This window comes from Anser brachyrhynchus, assembly GCF_964034855.1.
Source record: "Anser brachyrhynchus genome assembly, chromosome: 1".
Classification (NCBI taxonomy): Eukaryota; Metazoa; Chordata; class Aves; order Anseriformes; family Anatidae; genus Anser; species Anser brachyrhynchus.
The window spans coordinates 25,666,787-25,692,751 of record NC_137694.1 but is presented as its reverse complement, the minus strand read 5'-3'; the positions used below and the strand labels follow the sequence as shown (position 1 = coordinate 25,692,751).

Below are 25,965 nucleotides of genomic sequence, written 5' to 3'. Positions count from 1 at the left end.
AAAACCTTAACTGTTTAAAAACAAATCACCAATAAACATTCAGCTACACACTGAAGAATAGTTCTAACAATGCCATAAGAGATAATGTTATATTAATAAAAACAAAATCTTGTCAGATTAGTCATTGTCTATTGTTTCTGATTTATTACAGCTTTCCAGGTAAAGTATGGTGATCAGAATTCAAAGGCATTTGAGAACCTGTAATGTATACAAATAAGAAAAATACAGAAAATAGATAGGGAAATATATATATTATATATAAGTATGTATATAAATAATAGTTATAGTTATATATATATAACTATATATATTGTTCCATTCTTAAAAATAATTCCATTATATATATATATGTCCATATTATATATATATAATTTGCAGTTCATCCTTATTTAATACCATAAGACTCTTGTTAAGCAATGACATTTTTTGGTAGCACAATTCCAAATTATGTATCTTGAAACCTAGAAAGTTATTGTTATTTCTCTGACAGGGAGAGCTTCACCATACCAGTGTGACATAGACTGTAGCCTGAATGACTTGTTCCTGCAGTGTTGTTGTTGCTATGGGAACAGATGTGAAAAGCCTACTGCTATACTATAACACAATTAAGCATATTATGGCCTCTTTAATTGCATTCTTTAGAAGTCACCACAAACAAAGAGAATATCAGGCTGGATGATGGACTCTCATTTATTTTGACACTTTTGAATGAATATAACAGGATATACTTTCACTTATTTTTAACTACTTCTTTCTCCTACTGTTCTCATGCCAAAAGAAATATATATATATATATATATAATATTTAGTAGATCTTTACAATTCTAGGTTAATGACAGTGGAAAGTTCTAGAATGAGAACGTCAGTTCCTCCTACATCATGGACTAACATATTTCATTATCTCTTTTTAAATAGCTGGGATGAACTGGTAACAAGTCTAGATGTAAATATTTCTTGTAATTTGTAGTTTGTACCATGAAACAACTGCTTTCCTTCCTGTTTTTTGATTGGTTGGTTGGTTTTATTTGTTTGGTTTTGGTTCTGTTTTCTCCTAATACTGACTCCCTTTTCTGGTTTATGTGCTACTTAATGAGTTACTGAGCTGTTGTCTCAAAATCAAGCTCTATTCTTTTGGCAAAGAGAAAAAGAAAAAAAAAAAAAACACAACACAACACTACAATGCAAAGTTTGGTAAACAGAAACATAACTTTTGAAGAGACAGAAGAATGTGGGGAATTTCCATGGCTCCATTAAGTCTAAATTCTTATACTACATTTTAAGTACTGTAAATTTGTCACTGTCTGTGGCATAATTCTGTCTGCAATCTGTTCCTTTTATTACCTAGCTTTTCTCACAGTTCACTAACAAAAGTCTATCTGCAGAAGAATTGCTCTGGAATTGCCTTTGGGAAAAAAAATAGAGAAAGAAAAAAAGAGAGCAAAAGAGAGAGAAGTTGAAAACTATGTTATTAATAGAATCTCTGAAACTTGCTAAATGGAGATAACAAAATAACAATAAGCAAAGTCTTGAGGCATTTGTTCATAAGGAGTATTCAAAGTTTCAGGGAACAAGAGGACCTTTTCAGGTAGAAGACAGATGAATAGGGGGAAGAAAGACTTCAGACTGGTAATAAAGTAACAGCTGAATTGACAAGATTATTGCCCTGTAATAGAGATCAGATAGAAGTGAGGGATGGGAGGCTTACAGAGCTGCCAAAAGTTACAAATCCCTGAGAAACAAATACAGTAGTGGTATGGTCCAAGCACCATGAACTGATTGTTCTCATTCAAAATATTATTGCTAGTATAACCATCATCACTGTTATTGATTGTTATTATCATTATTAAATGCCTGTGTGCTTCTATGTCCCTACAGTCTGGCTGAGGGCTGGATTGCAGACTGACTTCCCATGATCACTGGGAGAATTTATGCCCCCAGGTACAAACTATGGCCACAGAGACTGGATGGCTATGGGCAAGAAGGCAGCAAATTTTGTTCCAGGGTAAGTAAAAGATGTGCTGTAATTTGTCAGCATGATTCTAGTCTCACACACAGTAGCCACTTGGGGCATTTTTGGTTATCTGTTAGCCTCAACATCAGTACAAAACCTGTGATTAAGTCTTCTCAAAGACACAAGAAATTGCATGCTGCTGTCATGTCAATCATGTGAACTCACATGATTGCTGACACTCATGTCAGCTCACAGGTTGCTTTTTGAGGAGAACGCTGGCCCCATCAATAGGTCAGAAGATGGGTTGGAAACTCTGACCTTAACATTTGGAGGAGAGAGTACATCAAAGTAGAGGACTTCAGATGGGGTAGCAACAAAAATCCACTTCAGATTATCAATGAATATTTCATTCACGTCAGAACGACAGTACTGATTCATGTGTGTTCTAATAAAATAATCTCAAGTTGGTAGGCCACCTGTTAGGATGAAAGAAATCAAACTGAATGAGGAAAGAAAATGAAGGAACTTTCTAGGCCACCAGTTGTAGGTGACTCTGCTTGAGCAGGAGGGGTTGAACAATATGACCTTCAGATACACCTTCCAAACATTCTGTGATTCTGTAAACCAAAATTTAGATTCTAAACATTCATATTATACAGCCATAATTGTAGAATGCCTTGGCTTTCCCTGAGAAGGGACTTCTTTCAGATATTATCAGAAATAGCTACATATGAACAGCAGTGAAAAGTTATTTGTTCCTTTTTCCACAGTGTCTGCTGGGCTATATTCAGTAGACATTCATAGCACATGTTGGCTGAAACAAAGTTTGTTACTGTCACAAGAGGATAAGTTGCTTTCTCCAGCGTTATCATAAATAATGTCTCTTTTCCAGATTTTGGGGATGTCCCATGTAAAAAGCCATCCCATCTTTGTCTCCCTGTACCCATGCCAGTATTGCAAACACCAGGCTTGTTTCTGTTCTGCAGGCTGGCAAAGCAAGAGCAACACTCTAGTCCTTCCTGGCTTAGCTGTTTCACTCAGTAGGAAATGATTACATGTTCAGTATTCAATATTTAAGCATGACTTCACAGGCTAGTGGTTAAGGAAAGAATCTTTGACTATCTGCTCTACTGAATACTTAACATAGAGTAGTGATCATTTACTGACACCTAGTCTCTGTAATTAGAGGAGTGTACTGTACACTGGAAGGAAGTTGTTCTGTTTCTGTCTGCAGGTCTAACAAATATGTATTTATTTCATGAAAAAAAAAGTTTCAACAGGAAGTGAAGATAGAAACTTATTTCATTACACTTGAGAGACTGTCGTGGTCTTGAAATTAGAACATTCATGGGAGCTGCAGAAAGTTAAGGTTCAAATCCTCTTAAGTAAAGATATAAGCATAACCTCACAATGTAGGTGAGTTATTGAAGTATTGCATGGATTTTTTGAGGCAACAGATGAAAAAAAAAAAAAAAGGCATAAAACCAACCTCTCTTCTTCTCCCAGCTGTGCTCTGACTGAGAAGCTGCAATAAGCAGTCAGTGTCAGGAACACTCTGAATTGTATCCTATAATTGAGGCTTAACTTTCTGGGTTCAAGCCCTGTTTTCACTGTGTCTTGTTAGTTACCTCAGTGGCCTCTTTTGCTACCTGCTGTCCTTCATGCATCTTATTTTTAGGAATGAGCCCCTATTTCTTTTATGGATCTTATTTCTGTGGACCTTATTTTGTTGAGGCATTTATGGGAAGCCTGAGCACTGAAGTCAGGATGAGGGATTCCAATTTGCAGCAAAATGCGTTAAAGGATCATCATAATGCTTCCCATTGCTATGCTTAAATATTTTCATGGTTATAGTCCAAAATCACTTCTGCTTTCATACAAGAGTATAACTTAGAGTAAAATTGGAATCTGTGAGATGAGGAAGATGGTTTATTGCTCTTACCTTATTCACTTGCAAAACACGAGGGTCAAAAATGTCTTGTTCTTCCTCTAACTTCCATGGAAAAATAAAGGAAAATAAGCTTTGGAACTTGTAGCTCACTAAGCAATTGGGTATCTCTGGACTAGAGTGTTAGCTTTTCTGTATGTCAAGACTTCAGTCCTAGTATTTCCTAGTATTTACTTGCTTTTTGTACATATACCTCGAATATACCTGATGACATTATTTGTGCCCATGTATTTCACAGTTTTGGTTGCAGTTATCAAGAATTATCAACAAGATCAATGTAGCTGATGTGGTGAAAAATAAAGATAGTGTGTGTAAATGGAAAGGAGTTTCTTACTAAAACCATTATATTCTACAATGATTATGAAACTATAAGATAACATTCAGATTTGGAAAATATTTTTATAGCTTTACATATTCTGAATTTTGAAGTTTCATATGTATGTAAGTGGGATCAGAAAAGGTCTTAAATCTCTGACTGCATCAATTGCAACAATGCCCACTTCTTTGAATGATAGGACAGGGCATGCTATACATATATTCCTTCTTTAAAATTATTTGGAGTATCGTTTGCCATATCCTTACTCTCTTAACATCTTTATATGGGATAATTGGATCTATTGTATATACATGTGTGGAATTTTGCTTCATTTTGCAAAGAAAGATGTATTTTTTCAAAACAGAGATCTGAATTTATAGATAGGCTGCTCTTTTTATACAGGCAGGCATGTCTGATGGGTGCATCTATCTGCAGCACGAACTTTGGCTCTGAAGAAAAGAGAAAATACAGTCCCCTTAATTGTTTTGGTTTAAGGCATTCAAATGTCAGTGGATATTGTTAAAAACAGATGTTCTTTATAGTCTTAATATAAAGAACACATCAATTTGGGAAACCATCAAAAAGAAAATGAGTGTATGCTGTCACCAACCATTATAGGTTACTTATATTTTACTGAAATAAAAGTTTAGTTATACTGATAGTTCAAATAAAGTGGACATACAATACAGATGCAAAAGAGAACAATAGAACAACAGCAATTATCCAGGTTGGTTGTTTATTTTCTTTCTTTTTTTCTTTCTCTTTCTCTTTTTTTTTTTTTTTTTTTACAACTGAAGAAGTTAATGTTGCTATAAAATTCAGAATGCAATTATTCCTTTGATTCAGAAGCTTTGTTTGTTTCCTCACTAACAGCTCACATAATTTCACATCTGGAGTATATTTTTTATTTAAAATAATAATGTAAAAATTAATTTATAGAGTCACATCAATGGAGAAATCCACAGCAAATGTTTTGATTTGCTTATTGTATGCTCATGTTTTTTGAATATCCATTTATCCTTTTATTGTCTCAGCAGTGAATCTAAAATCCATATTACAAACTTCAGTGTTAAACACCATCCTTAGAATCTGTTTGCTCTAAGATCATCAGGCTGTGGCTATGGAGAGATCAATTGTCACTTTCCGTTGTTTGTACACAAATAGCCTGTGCAACCACATACTTAAAAAGCATATGAAAATCTTTACTGTTCTTACCTTGTGTATATGTTCCTTGTTCACCACAACTGGTATACGCAGAGAACAGGAAAAAGAAGTGATAATTTACTAGAGACTCAGGAGTGAAGTACTTGAAAAAGCACACTCTGGTCTGCACTGTGATAGATAGTATTTTCATTTAATTGCATTGATCGTGTTTCATGTCATCATAAGGTCTCTGCCAGTGTCATATTTTCTGTGTTATCAATGTTGTGATCATTGCTCAAATCTTTAACTTTCTTAGCTTTTTTCTAAATAGCATATTATTAAAATTAATTAGTAATAAATAAATTGCCAGTCAAACAACGTATTTCCAGTACAGAAAACAAACAAACAAACAAACAAAAAACACAGAAAGAAAAGATGAAAGGCATAATGACCTTATTCTGCTCTCATAAGGATCAGAGGAGTGGAAGGGATTTCCCTTCTTGCTTGATCTTGCTTGATGTTTGCCATGGCTGGGGGAGGTGGGGGGGGCAGGGGCAGAGGCTCTAGGTGCTTGGCTATCTCTGCCAAGCTTACACCAGGAATGCCACCAGAGACCAAGGGGACAGTTACTAGAAGCTTTCAGGTTTCTTAAGAGATGACTGGCAACACAGATATACTTTTAGACAGTACTTTTCTGCAGGATGCTGGAAGTCAATAAACTCAAAAAAAAAAAAAAAAAAAAGCCACAATAAAGAAGAGTAGACTATCTCTTTTACACCCCAAAAAATAACTGAGGAGTGAGATCTGGTGCAATAGGTCTTTGAAGAGAATACATAACGCTGTGCTTCTAAAACTCATAAATGTAAGTTCATGGTACGGTAGTTATGACAGAAAGAGTCATGACAGATAATGTGGTCTCTTTCATTACTGTATCTATGAGTGAGTATCTTCTCACCAATCTTTAGATGTCTACACTGTTTACATCTGAGTTATCCTAGGTCCTAGGTTTACATCTAGTTATCCTAGGTTTACTTTATAGTGGAAGGGAATTCCTTGTTCTAAGGTGATATTACCTTACCATAAATTAGACATCCAAAATATGTCTTAAATTAGCGACATAGAAGTGTTTACTTTTATGCAGTGAAGGCTTTAAATATAGAAGTCTATGTGGTTAAGTGTCTGAGCTTGTGATATCTTCGATGCACTGCACATAAACACCAGCACAGATTTAATATGTCCTTTATTATATGAACTCTTGTTTGAGAAGCATGAATACTTATCTACATATTCAGATTAATAAAACATGCTATTCAAGATCTTGTGCAAGCATCTAAGTATCATTTAATTATGTTATCATTGCAACCACTTGATGATTATTCCTATTTATCCACTACACCTTATTTCCTTCTGTCTTAGATTCAGATAATCACTACAGAAACTCACTCGTTTCTTTTCTCAGTTGCCTTCATGAGTCCTCCTTGGAAGTACCCTACCTACATGTTGCATACAGATGCTCTACCTCTTACCTCACTTTCCCTTCCTACTTCTTCCTTGACTCTTCATTTCTACTTGGTTGTTGGTGGTGGTGGTTCGTTGGTTTGGGGATGAATTGATAGTTGTTGTTTGATCTCAGGAAAATCAAACACTCATGAATTTATCTCATTTTTCATCTTTACCAATTACACATCCTGTGCATGAAAATTGAGAAGTGTAAGTAAATATATATACCCTATAGGTAAAATCAAAAAGAGTGGAAATGAAAGCATGTATCAGCATATGACTTAACAAAAACATCATATGACGGGTGAGCAATTGGTGACAGGCAGGGCTCAAAGGGTTGTGGTAAATGGGGCCACATCTGGCTGGCGGATGGTCACTAGTGGGGTCCCTCAAGGCTCCATTTTAGGGCAAGTCATCTTCAATGTTTTTATAAATGATTTGGATGCAGGACTAGAAGGTGTTTTGAGCAAATTTGCCGACAACACCAAACTTGGAGGAGTTGTGGATTCGGATGAGGGTGGAAAGGCCTTGCAGAGAGATCTGGACAGATTGGAGAGCTGGGCGATCACCAACCACATGAAGTTTAACAAAAGCAAGTGCTGGATCCTGCACCTGGGACGGGGCAACCCTGGCTATACATACAGACTGGGCGACGAGACGCTGGAGAGCAGCCCCGCAGAGAGGGATCTGGGGGTTGTGGTTGACAGCAAGTTGAATATGAGCCAGCAGTGTGCCCTGGCAGCCAGGAGGGCCAACCGTATGCTGGGATGCATCAAGCACGGTATCGCTAGTCGGTTGAGGGAAGTGATTGTCCCACTCTACTCTGTGCTGGTGCAGCCTCATCTTGAGTACTGTGTGCAGTTCTGGGCACCACAGTACAAAAAGGACATTAAAGTGTTGTAGAATGTCCAGAGGCGGGCAACGAAGATGGTGAAGGGCCTAGAGGGGAAGACATATGAGGAGCGGCTGAGGTCACTGGGCCTGTTCAGCCTGGAGAAGAGGAGGCTGAGGGGGGACCTCATCGCAGTCTACAACTTCCTCACGAGGGGTAGTGGAGAGGCAGGTGACCTATTCTCCGTTATCACCAGTGATAGGACCCGCGGGAATGGTGTTAAGCTGAGGCAGGGGAAGTTTAGGCTGGACATCAGGAAGAGGTTCTTCACCGAGAGGGTGGCTGCACACTGGAACAGGCTCCCCAGGGAAGTAGTCACTGCACCAAGCCTGCCTGAATTTAAGAAGCAATTGGACTGTGCACTTAGTCACATGGTCTAAACTTTTGGGCAGACCTGTGTGGTGCCAGGAGTTGGACTTGATGATCCTTATGGTTCCCTTCCAACTCGGGATATTCTATGATTCTATGATTCTATGATCTGTATTGAACTACATGAGTTTTATATAAAGTGTGATTCACCTGCTTTTAGCATATTACAAATTGGTGCAAGTATGACAAGAGAGAGGCTAATATTTTTACTATAACTTCATCACTGTAAGATATTCTGGAAAACAACAAAAAGGAAAATAATCCTCTAGTGAAATGATTTCTGATTTTAGAATGTCCTTTTTTTTTGCAAAATATGTTTTCCTAAACTGAATTTTCATGTCAACATTCAGTCTGGAGCAAAGTTTTATTGATGAATTATAAACCCCTGAAAATAGGGAATTATAATGTAAATCCTGACAAGATTCTTAGCTATTGTGGTACAAATGACAATGGTATAATAAGTAGCCTACTGCATATTTTTATGTTAATAAATATGCACAAGATAAAACATATCATTTTAATATTCTAAACTCATATAATTAATATGTTAATATATTATGATATACTTTCCTGAAATACCGGAGTGTATATACAAACACACAAAGGCATTATACTGAATGTCTCAGCTAACTAGAAATGAGTAAAATGCAGAGGTGATATCAGTATAAATGCATTAATACAAGAATGTTTTACCTCAGCAGTGACCTCCTTTTATTTACTAATCCTATTTTACTAAAATTCTACTCAATATCTGTAGGTTTGTGTTTTTGTTTGTTTGTTTGTTTACTTTTACATGCAATCAGAACTGAATATTTACAGAAACAATCTGAATACTAAAATAATTTATAATGTCTTCAAGAATTTTTAGCTGGTAACTAATTACATCAAAATATGAAGTAAAATTAATTGATAATCATAGATATTGTCAATAAATAATCAGAAATAGTTACTTCCATAGCACTTTATAATTTTGGTAGAACAGAATCAAGAAGATATTGTGGAGGTCTCTAAAAAAAAACAGGTGAAAACTTATTTGGAAAGAGAACAGATAGCAATTAATGTTTATAAGCTGAAATAAGGTTTCCGAAGGCTATGATATGAAGTAAAGAAAGAAACTGAAGCTGTAAATCAGTATATTTCCATTTTTTTAAAGACACCTCAACACTAAAGCCAATCTATGACTTCAATATAGTCACTTATTTTCTTAGCATAAGGAGAAGTCCTTGTGGCCATGAATATAATGGTATAAATGAATTCAGGACCTTAATTTCATATATCAAGGAACTAGCTTGTTTCTCTACTTCAGCTTAACATCTTAAAAATTTTGCTGATTTATTTAGGAAATGATGGTACTCGGTGTTTATCTCATAGGATAGATTAAGATTTAACAATTATCAAGCAAATTAAGTTTATTCAAAGCTTCTGAAATCATATGCTTCTAAAACTCTATTAATGAAAACAATTCAGATAAGGTATTTGGACTGCTATCCATAAAAACAATTGAAGAATATTTATACTGAGAGTTTGGGCTCCCTTGTTTAACATTTAAGTTACCAATGTATGGCATTATAGGTCATCCCAACATATATGCTCAATGTGTGTACAACATTTTTACATTTTAGTTTCAGTTTAGTCAGTGAAAAAGTAGACTGTGATGTCTACTAATGTGCTTATTACCCCTGCCAGCAGAAGTCCTACAACCTAAGCTTTCTTTTTAAATTTTTGCAGTCACCAGTCTTGTCATCCTCCATGACTATAATCACGGAAACATAAAAGCTTGTGTTCTCACCATATAACAAGAGGAGACAAACTGAAAAACAGGCATTGGAAAAATAGGAGTTCCACTTCTTGCATTTTACCTTCTCTCAAGACACCCTAAAAATTTCTGTGTCCTCAGTAGCTAAACTGTATTTAGCTGTTATATAAACCTTTATATAAACTGTTTAACCTGTTCTGTCAACAAATTCCCATTCACAAGTATCTCGCTCGTTTTCAACTGACATACACAGATTATACAGTCTCTCCCCCTAATTTTGCTGTATTAATTTTATGGGTAGTGTGAACTTCCTGAAACAGAAAGTTAGAATAGGAAGCAGTAAATAATAATTGCTTATCCCAAAGCTGGGCTGACAGACTTCTGATGGAGAAATCCTGTGAAGAAATATTAGTATATGGTCTGTAAAACAAGGAAACTCATTGCAGCCCTAAAAAGGTGAATAGATACATTTATCCTGAAGTGGCATTTTGCTAATTATATGTGTAAAATAATTAGATAACCTGTTAACAAAACAAAATTAAAAATTACATTGAGATACTGCTGTATACTGCAGTAGTATCCATATTCTCCTATTCTACATGCTGTCTGAATATGGTAGCAGAATTTGCCCCAGATACTTCCAGAGAGACTTATAACATCAGAGTTTTCTCCATACAAATAACATTTCTACAACTTTAGTTACAGCTCAGTCCAGCTAAATATTTCTATGGGGTTATGACAGTGTAAATTAGGGCTAGTGAACAATAATGTTAGCATATGATTATGCTCCTCAAAGCTCAAGAGCGATGCATCCCAGCAAAAAGGCAGTCAGGCAAAAATGTCAGAAGGCCTGCATGAATGAACAAAGAGCTCCTGGAACAACTCAAATGCAAAAAGGGAGCCTAAAGAGGTTGGAAGCAAGGGCAGGTAGCCTGAAGAATACAGAGAAATCATCTGAGCAGCCAGGGATCAGGTTAGGAAAGCTAAAACCCTGGTAGAATTAAATCTGGCCAGGAACATCAAGAGCAACATGAAAAGGCTTCTATAAGTACATCAGTGGTAGAAGGAAGACTAGGGAAAATGTGGGGCCCCTATGTGTGGAAGGAAAGTGTAGGGAAGGAAACAGGAGAACTGGTTACCATGATATGCAGAAGGCTGAGGTGCTCAACAATTTTCAGTTTTCACCGGCAAGTGTTCTAGCCAAAGTGCCCAAGTCACAGAATACAAAGGCAGGGACTGGGACAATGAAGAACTGCCAACTTGAGGAGATCAGTTTTGAGGTCATCTAAGGAACCTGAACATGTGCAAGTCCATCAGACATGATGAGATGCATCCGTGGGTCCTGTCCTGAGGGAACTGGCAGATGAAGTTGCTAAGCCACTATCCATCATATTTGAGAAGTCGTGGTAGTCCAGTGAAAGTACCCAGTGACTGGAAAAGGGAAGACATGACTCCCATTTTTAAAAAGGGAAAAAAGGAAGACCTGGGAAACTACAGGCCGGTCAGTCTCACCTCTGTCTAAGATAATGGAGCAGATCCTCCTGAAAACTATGCTAAGGCACATGGAGAATAACGAGGTGATTGGTGACAGCCAACATGGCTTCACTAAGGGAAAATCTTTCCCAACAAGTTAGGTGGCCTCCTACAAAGGGGTTCCAGTACTGGTGGATAAGGGAAGAGCAGCTGACAATCTACCTGGGCTTGTGCAAAGCAGTTGACACTGTCCTGCACATCATTTTTGTCTCTAAATTGCAGAGACAGATTTGACAGATGGACCTCTCAATGGATAAGAAATTGATTGGGTGGTTGTGCTCATAGAGTTGTAGTCAACAGCTTGATGTCCAGGTGGAGACCAGTGACAAGTGATATTACTCAGTGATCAGTATTGGGACTGGCACTATTTAACATATTTGTAGGCAACATGGATAGTGGGATCAAGTACTCCCTCAGCAAATTTTCCAGTGATACGAAGCTGTATATTGCTGTCAATGTACTGGAGGGAAGGGATGCCATCCAGACGGATCTTGACAGGTTTGAGGGGTGGGCCAGTGCAAACCTTATGAAATTCAACAAGTCCAAGTGCAAGGTGCTGCATCTGGGCCAAGCACAAATATGAAATGGATGGAGCATGGATTGAGAGCAACCCTGTGGATAAGGACTTGGGGATGTTGGTTGATGAAAACTCAACATGAGCTGGCAGTGTGTGCTTGCAGCCCAGAATGCCAACTGTATTCTGCTCTGCATCAAAACAATCATGACCAGCATGTCAAGGGAGGTAATTTTCCCCCTATACTCTTCTGTCATGAGATCCCACCTGGAGTACTGTGTTCAGCTCTGGGGTTCCCAGCTCAAAAAGGACATGGGTCTGTTAGAGTGGGTCCGGAGGAGGGCCATGAAAATGATCAGAGAGCTGAAACACCTTAAAGAGGGCCTACAAGAAATCTGGAGAAGGACTCTGTCAGGGAGAGTAGTAAAAGGACAAATGGTAATGGCTTTAAACTAAAAGAGGGTGGATTTAAACTAGGTATTAGGAGGAAATTCTTTACTGTGAGGGTGGTGAGGCACCGGAAAAGGTTGCCCAGAGAAGCTGTGGGATCCCTGGAAGTGTTCAAGGCCAGGTTGGATGGGTCTTTGAGCAACCTGGTCTAGTGGAGGGTGTCCCTGCCCATGGCGAGGGGGGTTGGAATTACATGATCCTTAAAGTCCTTTCTAACCCAAATCATTCTATGATTCCATATGAACTTCAGTTAACCCTATATGAAAAGAGAGAAGCTCAGTTATAGGAACAAAGAATGATAAGTATGAACAACATATTGTTTCACTGGGAAAGTCATGAAGGTGTCAAGAAACACAGAGTGCTAGCACCAATGACGGTAGCACCCACTTGTTAGACATAGAAGGAATATGAATGAGACAAGAACTGGGCATTCTTTGCCCATCCTCCAGACTGAAGGTGTCTGGGGTCACTAGGGGAGACAACACATGGGATTCACAATCCTGCCCCAGACCATGTATTCTGTGGCTGGAGCCACTGCTTTGACCACCTGGTTTCTTTGCAGTCTTCAGGACCATGTTGCCTTTCTTGTGGGGCAAGTCATGAAATTTATAAAATTTCATGTATGCATGAACAAGGTGTTTAAGTATACAAGACTATTTTAGTCTCTTCAGTGTCTTTTAGTCTCGAATGGTGAAAGAGTCAGCATGTTTTAACAAGTGCTTACTTGTTTATTTATATCAGTAGTCTTTTTTTTTCTTCTCCCCCCAACGTGTTTCTCTGTTGTCAATTTCTTCTTCATGCTGAATTTTTCATTAATAGTGTAAACATTTTTATGCTATCTTTGATAAACTAGATGTTTTTATTGTCGTGAAGGAATGTGTCTGGAAGAAAGGAGGGGAATATCTTCTTAGCTTCTCATTAGGCCATCAAGGGCTAAACAGCCAATGTAGTCTTATCTACTTGGTGAACAGGTAAGTAATTTTAACATTCCTGGAAAGCATAAATAGTAGTACTTGAAGGCATGTTTTACTCTACCCACTTTCAGTGTTAGAGGAAAATAATACAAATGTAGAAGATCTCAGAAAATTGAAAGCTGTAAAATGAGAAGTTGTATCTTTGGCAGAATATTGAAACAGTTTGTGGCTCTGTGGGGATCTGAAGAAGATGAGTGAGATTTTAGCATGTTTTCCTAGACTAATATGTGTTTTTATTGTCCTGGGTAGCATGACTTCATTATCTGGACCACAGAGAAGTAAGAATGCAACTTTTCTCCTTCAGGCACTGTGGAGTGGTCAAAAGGGTCAATAGTTAATGAATTTTTGTTTGATGGCCTATACAAACTTATTGATTTAATTTCCTGGCACAGTTCTCTTTTGAATTTCTGATAGCTACATGTCCATATGAACTAAATATCTGCACAAGTAACAATCTCATTGGCTGATTCTGCAGAGAATGAAAAGATAAAATGTGTGGAAATCCTTACCCATATTACACATAAGACACTTGCTTCAGGAAGGACTCCTATTTTGACTCTTCTGTACAAAATCAGTGACAATAAATAAGAGTTTTGGTTCTGAACCAGTCAGTCTCATTCTTTCCATAAGCATTAAACTAATTTGAAAGCGTGCTGTTCTTTTATGGAACCACAAAGAGTAATATTTATTATAGTATTTTTAATCTTCATTCAAACATGCTAATTCTAAGCCTTTCACAAGTACTGCATTTTGTATTGAAAATTGTTGAGAAAAAACATGTTTTCTCTCTACTGCTTTTGCTTTACATAAAAAACATTTAAAAGGAAGTCACTCCTAAGAATTTAAGCCCATGGAGAAAACAACAACAGCAACAAATAATTTGAATATGATCTGAAGAAAAATATATGGTTATTATATTCAATTTTCATGGATGTACAATTCCTTGTTTTATAACTCATGCCACATTTTTATTTATGTTGTAAAAATACTGCAGACATGGACATTCCACATTTTTAAAAGTATGTTTCCTGCTAGGCTAATGTAATTGTCAGTCCATGGCACAAACATTTTTAGAAAAACAAATATTTTAAAATAGAATTGCTACACATAAGCCTATAATCAGCCAATCAATAACCATGCACCTTACATTTCCTTGCTGTTGCAGTAAGAAAGAGAAATAAAGCAAAGGACAAAAACAACCTTAATCAATAGCTAGTTTCACTAAGAGAAGACAGTAGTCTGGTATCTTTTTTTCTATGTGATGTGTTCACTTTGGATGACACACCACATTGGAAGCTATCATACAACAATTAGCTGAACAGAACAGGTTAGTGAAAAGAGAAATATCGGAGAATTTCATTTATATTGGAACTCAGGGACTATGATAAAAGTATAAATAACACAACCTACTTAGAGAAGTTTAAAAATATAGCAAAATAATTTAAGGCCTCAAAAGAAAAGTTTCTAAAGTGTCTGTGATACAAAGACAGCTGCAAGTTATGAATAAAAGAACAAGAAGCTGAGGACTGTTATTTCTTGCTTCAGTAAGCTATAAAGTAACACATTTATATAATTAACCATTTGTACCTTCAACCAAGCAACAAGAAAAACAAGAATGTAAAGAGATTTCTCTAATCATAATCATTATTTTAATATAGTTCCTGGTTTTTGTTACTTAGATTTTCATAAAACAGCACTTTTATGGTAGTATAACTTCAAACTCTTATAATGTCCTGCAGATCTTATAAGAGCAATACGTCTTCATTTTATTAAAACAGAAGTACCTTATTTTATTAATGTACCTTTTTGAATTATATATTTTTTATAATTGAATATATAATTAAGTGTAAGATAACTGTGCTAAAGAGGCATACAGCAAAAAATCAGAAATTCATCAGCATTCCAAACCTAGTGATTTGTTCTCTCCCCAGATCAGTTATACAATGAATTGAGAAAAATACAAAGAAGGAGGCCAGCAGGAGGTCTCGATTGCAGATAAAATTAAAAATGAGTATAGAAATTCCAAAAAGCATACTTTCTCATTTTCCCTCTGAAATAGATTCACTGGAAATACAAATAGTAATTGCAGTTTTCAATCAAAAATATCTGCACAGACCTTTTTTTTTTCCCTAAATTGTACAGTATTTTTGAAGGCAAAAATCATTAAAAGTTGTGCCTTGCTTTAAAATAAGCAAACTTATTTATTTAAAACTTTTTTATTTATTTTTAATCACGTATCTGAGTCACTTATCTGCTCTGTTGTACGTAATTAGAAAAAAAAAAAAAAAAAGATTTTTCATGCCCAGAGGGCTAACATTCAGAGAGAGAAACAAAAAACAAAACCGAACCTGGATAAGTTCTAAAAGGAAAGAGTTAGTGAAAATATTCTTAGAATCCAAGACAAGAAGCTAGTTTCAACTTCCTTGCCTTCACTGGTATCCTAACACACATTGTGCACCAAGCCTGGAGTCAGGGGCATGCAAAACAGTTTCATGTACTAAAGTTTAGGTCACAATGCTGAACACACATTCAGATATCCTGCAGACACAGACCACTCGGAAGTCAAACGCATCTGAGAATATTAAGGGCCCTGAGATCATTCACAGAATGGCTGGCATCTACACTAATAAATTTCCAAGGCTGGGTAGCTAGAGGCAAACTGCCCATTGGGTATGCTCCTGCACTATTCTGGCTGACAGACCATGCTGGGGAGTTGCTGAGAAACAGCAGTTGTTGAAACAGGCCAAGTAATTTTCAGGAAATATGCTGAGAGTTGCCAAAGCAAGGATGATCGCATTTTCATGCAAGGAAGCATTCCTCAGCATACTTGAATTTACTAGTATAGGTGCATCCAGAGAGACTGACATAAGTAGTGCTACACAGACAGTCTCGCTGTCCTTAATGATAAGACATGAGCAGAGAGGCAGTTGTGAATGCCTAAAACTTCTTAGATCTATCTTAGAGCAGGCTTTCATCACACAAAATATTTAATGACATTGAAGTGTTTGTTTGTTTGTTTGATTGATTGATTTTTGTTTGTTTGTTTGTTTGTTTTTACTGTGAAGGTGACAGAGCACTGGTACAGGGTGTCCAGAGAGGTTGTGGAATCTTCCATGCTAGAGACATTCAAAAGACCTGGACATGGTCCTGGGTCACTCCTTGAGTAAGGGGTTGGACCAGATAACAGCCAGAGGTCCTTGCTAGCCTCAACCATTTTGTAAATTTGTGATTCCATAAAATATTCTCACTTCCATGTCCTGGCAGTCTGTTGCTGATCTGCTTGTGACATTTTTCCCTGAACTCATCATGAAAGAGACCCAGATTACAAACAAAAGAACAGTTTTTATTTCACTTGCAGGGTTGTTTGTAATCCAGACCAATGCAGCTGTGTGAACAAGAGCATGGAAATGACTGGGCTGACTAACAATCCTGCAGTACAAATGAGCAATAAGCCATACAGAGCAGAACTGGGATTGAATAGTAAGGGGTGGAAAGGCAGAAATGTCTTAAACTTCAGTTATTGCTAAAGCTTCTGCATCATGGAACTGCAGCCTGTATGATCTGATGAGTTCATCTCATGCAGGAGAAATATATTAATTTAAAATACATTCTTCTTTTTACCCTCATCTGATACAGTTTCTTTGAAACAGACTAGGAACACTTACACAACCATATACAGCTGCTGAAAGACACCTCAGGAAGCTGTGTTGTCTGAGCAATTATTTACTGCCTCATTTAAAGAACAGTTCCTTGCTGTAACAATGTGGATATCTAAAACTTATGCTGGCACATCAAAAGAGAATGCAAATTTACTTCATGAGAAGTCCTACATTGAGCAGGGGGACACATCGTCAGCTAGTAGGAAATGTTGAACAGTGCTAGACTTTGAAGTTTGGAAGTCCATCAGAGTCCAGAATTAGGCCTCCTCTATGTAGAGTATTTACTTCACTGAGTGGGACTCAGTAGTTTTAAAAGGCCAGGAAAAGTGCCTGGTTTTGTTTAGATGCTCTAAACAGGCAGGAAAAGAGAATGATGTTTTAGGCTTTTCCTTAGATGAAGGATCTTTAATCTGTTATTTCTGATCTTCCTGGAGTGTCTGTCCAATTATTTATTTTATTTTATTTTATTTTATTTTATTTTATTTTATTTTATTTTATTTATTTTATTTTATTATTTATTTTATTTTATTTTATTTTATTTCATTTTATTTTATTTTATTTTATTTTATTTTATTTTATTTTATTTCTGAGTATGACATTCTGTCTGTTGAGAATATCTTCCCAATACTGTTGTTATCAGTGAATTTCATACTTCTACTTATTTTTCAAAGGTGACAAGTTGGAAGAATAACTGACATTGTTCTCATGACCAATACCAGGAACTTTCACTGGCAGTCTCCCTCCAAGTTTTTCTATTTGTGTCTACTCTTTAGCAAGTATCTAAACCAGTTTAGTTACAGTGCTTTACAGTGCTTCCATTAATATTTACGTTCTTCAGCTAAAAGTTTTCCAAGTTATGTCATTTCAGATGACTTACTTATGTTTGAGCATATAAATTTCAAAATAATTACTATATAATAGTCATGCTACACAGGAAGCATAGTATGTAAACTTGCAGTAGACTTTATTTCCTTTGTTTTGAAAATGATCTGGTTTAATATGAAAAGATCTAAGCTTAATCTGGTACCATTTCCTTTTGGCAAGCCCAGTTTACGTTTATATTTTGGAGTTTTGAGTATAGACCAAATCATTAGTTAATCTTACTATACACAAAGTAAATAAGTGATCGCATTACAATTGTCTCAGATCTAGCTAGAGAATTTGAACAGAAAAAAAAAAAAAAAGAAAACAAAAGTGAGAAAGAAATTAATGCCTTTATGTTTTCAGTGATTGTATACTTGATAAATAACCTGTCTTAGTGAGTAGATAATTCTTATTTTATAAGCCCCTCATGCTTCACGTGCCAACTGAGGACAAGAAAAAAAAAATAAATTAACAAGACAAATGTTTCTTACATAAGAATATACATAAAAGAATATTTTTATAAGAAATAAAACATAAAATTTCCTTTATAAGAATAAATTATAATGAATTATTAAATTTATTCATATTATAATGGTAGCTTGAAATAATATTTTAAAATGGAATGCAGGTGAAAAATGTGTGGAGACAAGAAATAGGTTTACAATTCCATTTGTGTAAGAAAACATTCATGAATGATATTTATGATTTTTTTCAATTTGAAATTCTTGCCTGCATGAATTCAAATAGTGCTATTGAAGCCAATAACTAATTTTTTTATATAGTCACTAGGCAATGTGGTCAACGAGGGTCAAAGAAATAGGCATTTTTTATTGGCACAAATCTGTTAACTTTTTCATATTGCTCATATCCATTCGTTTTTTATTTATTTATTTGACATTTTTATCTCCACCAAGTAATCTTTGCTTATGATTCCATTTTATGCAATAACCTTGAATTGACTGTCATTTTCAATGGACTAAAAATATACTTGCAAATACCATTAGCTTCACTCAATAGTTCAAGTGTTTTTGACAAACTACATAAGTTACCGTAAGTACATGGATTTTTTTTTTTTTGTAGTGACTGCTTTGCCATGTCATTTCCCAAAATATCTCTTAAGCTGTGTATATATTTGCTAATTGAAAGAAATTATGGAATGATAAAATAACATCCTTACGTGTATAAAGGGAGTTTCAGACAAGTGCCAATGATCAGGTTCTCAGAGTCTCAAACTAAATCCTCAGTCATACATATATCAACTAACAAATCAACTCACTTTAGGGAAAATGTATTCCTAGGATCTCTCTTAGGTTCCTTAAACACTCCACAAAGATTATTTTATTTAGCAGACATTTTGAATATAAAAAAAAATGAAGACTAAGGAGCTTAATCTGAACATTGTTTCCTTTCCAGAATACACAGGTCATATTCAAGTTAGACAAAACTTTATTAGAGGCTCCTAGAACATACGAAGCTAGGAACTACAACAGGAATGCCATGTTCTCTCACCTAATTTTGCATCATTAGATAAGATTCAAAATAGCAATTCTAATTAAGGTTCAATCTTTGTGCCCTATGACACCTTTAAAATTCTTCACTGTCTTTCTGTAGGGTACATTCAGAAAGATTTTTATATGTATATGTAAAAATCTATACCTATATATATATAGGTATAGATGTACAATTTTTTGTGCATATTTTAATGGAACTTGAGTCATAAGGTTATGTGCAAAAGTTGATTGCTGTGGTAGCTGGTGCACCAAAAGAAGTCACTCAGAGTAAGACTGCATAGTACAAATCTTGTTTGTTGTCCTCTCAGTGCACAGGTCTGAACCAGATTGTACTCCCTCCACAATTACGTCAGTACTCCAGACAGTCACACAACCCTGACTCCACACTCCTACTTCTCATTCAACTCTCAGGAATGACAAAGAAGTTTCTCCACAGCTGTTTCTTCTCTGTTCCCTTCTTCAACATACTTACATGCAGAATCTAGTGAAGTGAAGTATTTGAACAAAATGCAAAGGACATCCTTATGTTTATTATTTTCATTCATACATGTTCAGCAGGCTTCAAAACCGAACCCAACTTATTTAATAATAATAATAATTAATAATTAATAATAATAATAATTTTAAGAATATGAACTGTGTTGAAATTAGTGTTTATTTGGATACCAAAGAGTAAAACCTTTTTTCCTCAGATATTCAAACAGAACACTTTCACAATTGGAAAAGACATGTGAAGCCAACTTCACTTTCCATGCCAGTAGTAAGTCATATTTTGAGCCCCAAGATATATGTAAAAAGTACTCAGATATAAAGCCTATCTAGATGTCTAGATACTGTATAAAGTCTTCCTGTAAAGCAGTATATTGTAAAACCTAACCTAATCTAACTTTGAAGTTAGCTTCACTTTGAGGATGATCTTGACTATAAAACTTGCATCTGAAATTGTTACATGACTCATGAATCATATACTTTCTCTGAGTGCAATAGGTACTGGGTTGGACTGTGTTTCTTGCAAAAGATGACATTTATTTAAAATGTTGAGTGTTAGATCCATTTAAAAATGTCATTCTTGGAAAAGTGATTTCTGAAATACCTGATTATGGATTTGGTTCTGCTTTTTTTAATTCAGAAGCAGAAAACAAATCTAGAAAACAATTGTTCAAGAAAAATACATTTGTTAAAAATATTTTGTTTTCAAAAATGTTTTATTATATACTGTTCACCAAAATTAAAAAGAAACATGTATTTTATTCTTTCAGTTTCCATTTTTCCTGAAAAACTCAGGCAATAACATTGAAAATTTCATTCTAAAAAATGAATTTTAGATTAAGAACATTTTTTTCCCTAAAGTTATTTTTCACTTATATTTAGAGTAATTTATCTTCACTGAATATTACTACCTTGTTTGTAATAGCTAACTAGTTAGTGTACTTATTTTAGGAAACTACAATATGGGATGTTAATCAGTTTTGTTATTTCTTAGAATAGCAATTCTCCAAATTCAATATTCTATTCCATAATAAGCTTGTTGTCTTCTGAAGATGACAAAAATGTAAAGAATGTTAATGATCCAGATTTAAATAACATTATTACATACCATCAGGTCTATACAGCACGTTGTTCTCATGTGTATTGGTGTCAGAACAAGTTAGTTACCCTCCTTGATTTTAATATGCTCTATTTGGAGAAAACAATTTTTTATAATAAAAGTCACAATTTCCTGTCTTAGTTTATACTACATTATGTGTTATTGGACTAATTTCCCAAAGATAATAACTTAGACAAACTTTCCAGAGGACAGATATTCATTATTAGGTCAGAGAAGCCAATTCAAGTAGAACTACTGACAGTGGCAAGCTGTTGACTGAGAACTTGTAATGTAGTTAGGAAACAAGCTATTATTAAAGAATTTTATAAGATACAGCTATCGGCTCCTTTCTAATTATTTTGTCTAGGTTTGCAGGACAGGAAAGCATATCTCAAAAGCTGGGGTAATCTGTTATTCCTAGTGGCCTCTTTCAGGAAAAAGTTTCACACAAGATCCCTTCTTATATTAAAATGCTAGGAATAAAAGTAAAGAATGAAGCTTTCACAAAAGCAGTTGATAGCTTTGCTGAATGCTGCCGATAAGTGGACTTCAAAAGAAAACTCATAAGAGAAAGAACAGCTGTACATATAAAAAGGAGACAGATTCTCAGAAGAGACACTGTCATTCAGATCCAAGCACGGGCAATGTTACTTACAATTTCCAAGCCAGAAGTCTGGTGTCAGGTGGCCTCAATACACAGAAGATGAGCAAAGCAAAACTGAAATAGCAACAGGAGCGTTCTCATAATACAGAAATAGAGCAAAAGTAGAGATGGGGAGAACAATATCTCTTCACAAGAGAAAAGAACAGTAAAGCTGTAGAGGAGGGAGCAAGATTCCAAGCAACAGCTGGAAACTGTGAACAGCAGCAAGAAAGGAGGACTGGTGGAAGTATCATAAAATAAACATTTTCCTGTCAATATAGAGGCTGCCCAAAGAAGTTGGAGATAACACTGCTGTTATCAGTGTACATTACAGGATGATTTTACATTCCAAGGGAGAAGATATTCAGAATGAAACATAGAACAATATCAGTGTTGAACTGAACAGGCCATATCACGCATTTTAAATGAACATGGGGCAACTCCTGCAGTAATGCCAGGAAAAAAAATATATAATATAATATAATATAATATAATATAATATAATATAACATAACATAACATAACATAACATAACATAACATAATATAATATAATATAATATAATATAATATAATATATATAATAATAAAATAAAATAAAAAAGAACAATATTTATTCAAAGCAGACAGCTGTGAAAATCGGGTTAATACAGTACGGGCTCAGAGAAACAAAGTTAGATATTTGTGTTTAGTTCCAAGCATAAGAAGATGTTTGGTTTGGTTTGCATTGTTTTTGTTTGTTTGTTTGTTTTAATAAATAAATAAATATAATAAGAAACAAGGATTGACAGTATATGCTTACTATGCTTAAGTTCCAGAAACATTGAAGAAACCTGGTTGACCACCATGATAAAAGATGACTTGGTAGAAGTTGTTTATGGGACAAAGTTATTCATGGGACAAAGTATTTCTTAGGCTGAGTACAAAAGGAGTCAGACAGCAACTCCAGGTGCATTCTGTTATTTGTATTTGGAAAATTAAAAAAAAAAAAAAGAAAAAAGATAAGAATGATAATACAGAACCAGATATCACTTACTGGAACAGGAATAGATTTAGCATAAGTGTTAAGGAAACAACACTCTTTACCTTCTCCTGCTTAAGTCAGATGCCATGGGATAAGGGCTGTCATGCAGCTGCACAGCTCCTGCACCCACATGAATGAATGCATTGTGCACTGTGCCGTCAAAACACAGCAAATGCTTTGTGGCAATAGCAAAATGCCTCCTGTTTTATTTTCACAGAAAAATACCTATGCATGGATAATGACAGAGGTGATTAAACAATAATTTTGATATCAGACATCAAAGTATTCTCAAGACAGGAACCCACAGCAGACCTTGAGACCACTCGCAGAAGTCCTAAACAAGTCTGAGAGATACTGCTGTGTTTGCTTGCTTTCCTCCAATAAAGAATATTGTCAAAGGTTGAATAGCATCATCATTTCATTATTGATTTTTTCATATGTAGCATGGGATGCAGAGATTCCAACAGATTATTGGATGTAACTTCACGATATTTCCAAAAGACTCCACTCACCCTATGACTAGACTTGGAGCAGGTAACCTAGGAAGTATATATGTAACCAAAAATTTAGCAAGAGCCAAGCATGAGTAGAATACTGTCTATCTAATTCTAGTGTTAACACATTTGTCATATACAAAAATCCATGAAAGTAAGAATTTGTTAGGGAAAACATTATTTAATATAAAGCCTATGTTACAAAAGCACGAAGTAATCTCCCAAAGACTGCAGCATAGGGGTGCTGAGGAATTCTCAAGAAATGGGAAAACTAGCGTCCCTGCCAGTTTTGAAAGTGTTAAATGTACTCTCTATCTACCTTACCAACCGATACATCTCTTAATGCTTTTGGAGCAATGCTTGAACATAACAGCTATCAGTAAGCTAAGAACTTTCTCTTTTATTCATGGTGCTTCATGGATGATCACTATACTCTTGTATTAATAAGGACTGAAGAAAGCATTTCACTTGGGATTAAGTAAGCTAATGCATGGTAATGGCAAAATGCTAAAAGTACACCTAAGTCAGCCATTTTTCAGAGGTCCTCTGTGCTATTACATTCTCCTCCCTTTATCCAACCACTGAGTAGTCCAATAGCTCCTTTTCACCTAGGATGAAATTCATTTTCCTTATACAAATTCCTTCTTGGTCAGAGAGATCTGAGCTGGTATCTCTACCCATCCAAAAGAAAACTGTGTGGGTATATTTCCCTGTGCAAAATGTATCTCCTTGATCGAACACTTAGTTGGAACTAAAATGTAGTTAGACAAGAGATTTACTCTACATTTTAGACCTTAGACAGATGAGAGGAGTATTCCTGTCTTAGAAAAAAGTTTGTAGTACAAGTGAAACAGATTTAAGAAATATGAGAGGCTAACCCAAGGAGACTCTCATGCTTAAATCACTCTCTTGGAAAAGACACATTCAAATCCTCTCAACGTGAGAGGAAGGGTGAAAAAGAAATGAGTGAATATCATCAGGATCCATAGTGAGTGCTTAACCAGCCTTTTTTGGCTATGCTTTATACAGAACATAGTCTGCTCAGTGTGCGGTAAATAACTCCCAGTTCAGAATTATTAGCTGAGAAATAGAAGACTTTCAGCACCTCGGAAAACATTATAATAACATTGACTTATAGGATGACTATGTCCTTAAGATCTAAATCTTAGGCTAGGCTGGCAAATATGTTAGAAGAGCCCCAGTTATTTGTCACTGTAGGTTTTGTCACACTGAACTGGACTTTACTACATAAATCAATAAAATGCTACAATCTCTCAGGTGTCACCATTCAACTTGTACCTAATACGTGACCTTCTGCTACAGATGTAAGCAACCTGAATGAAGCAGCTGTAATTTTCTAGAAAAAAAAAAAAAAAAAAAAAAAAAAAACTTCCCAGTCAGAATACCTGACACAGTATGAAGAACTTCAATTAAATAGCTGCTAATAGAAGTTGAATTACATAGGAAGTTAAGCACCATTCTGACTTTATGAAAGCAACAATTTCAGTATTGGCCAGCTGATACCAGCAACTAAGATGTACTCAGCTAAAGGTAAGTAACAACAATAACAACAAAAAACAGCAACAATCAAAATAGATATGTTTTTGTCACAGAGAGCTGTATCAAAAGGAATACACCTCTGACAGAGATGCTGCCATACAAGTTGTATTGCAGTTACCTGGATATGCAGGATTGCCTGCCTGTGGAAGGGCAGCATATTTAGTTAGAAAATCACATTGTAAAAGTGATGTTTACAATAAAATAGAATCTAGCAACTTGTTTAGTAGTCTGCCCTGAGCAGGTAAATTCGTGTTCTACTATAGGATTGTAATTTTTTCAATGTAAAGAATAGAACAAAGACAGTCTGTAGATAGACTGGAAAGTGACCAAAAAAGGACCATGAAGATGATCAAAAGGCTGGGGAAACTGTCCTGTGAAGACTATTGAAGAAGTTAGGTCTTTTCACAGTGTTCCAGTACTTAAAGAGTAGCTACAAAGAGGGCAGAGGCTTTCTCTTTCTAAGGAAGCACATGGAGAAGACAAAGGGCAATGGGTACAAGTTGCATTTTGAGAGGTTTTGTCTTGAAAAGAAAGACACAAAAAAAAAAAAAAAAAAGAAATTTTTCACAATGAGAACAATCAGTCTTTGGAACCTACCCAGGAACACGTAGAGTTCCCCATGTTTGATGTTTTCAAGATGCAGTTGGACAAGGTGTTAATCTCTTCCTGGCTCCTTTTTCCCGTGAAAGGTTGGACCTGGTGTTCGTTTGAGGTCTCTTCCAACATAGGCTGTTCTATGATGCTAGGAGGAACAACTACTGCACAGCATAACCTGGCAATGCCTGTCTGTTTGTTTGCTTTCTGGATTGAAATACACACATTTATTGTGACTGATCATTTCTCCTGAAATATGATTGACTTTTTTTTTTTTAATGGAAACTGCAGATATTCAAGCCATGTGGAAATGGAAACTGATATTTGCAAAGCATAACATTTTTCCTGATTTGATTTCTGATAAAGGGTCTCTGTATTTGTTAACTGAAGCTGCATTATTAACATTACAGTGGGGACACACAGTAAGCAGCACAGACCTTAGGAAGACTTACAAGCTCAATTTGTATAATGTCTACAGAATCGCTTTGATTTTTCAGAAAAACATTGATCATAATATGATACAGAACATATTTATCAGTAATCAATTTAATATAACTTTAACTAGCTCAACTTTCAAAGCAGTTCAGTGCAAGAGACACCAAATAATGAATGATTTTGAAATTAGCAGGACTCAGAACTAAGGAAAGAGATCTACTGATTTTGAATTAAATCAGTGGTACTTT

The 25,965-nt window shown here is 35.6% G+C and overlaps 1 long non-coding RNA gene across 1 annotated transcript in view; it reads left to right on the top strand.

Annotated features, from left to right (window-relative positions):
- The window catches only part of LOC308194813, a 29,275-nt gene extending 4,511 nt beyond the window's left edge, over positions 1–24,764 (top strand). Inside the window, exons 2-3 of the long non-coding RNA XR_013950885.1 lie at positions 1,876–2,002; positions 22,852–24,764. This is a non-coding gene — a long non-coding RNA (uncharacterized lncRNA). The remainder of the gene's footprint in view (positions 1–1,875; positions 2,003–22,851) is intronic.
- The last annotated feature ends 1,201 nt before the right edge of the window (positions 24,765–25,965 follow it).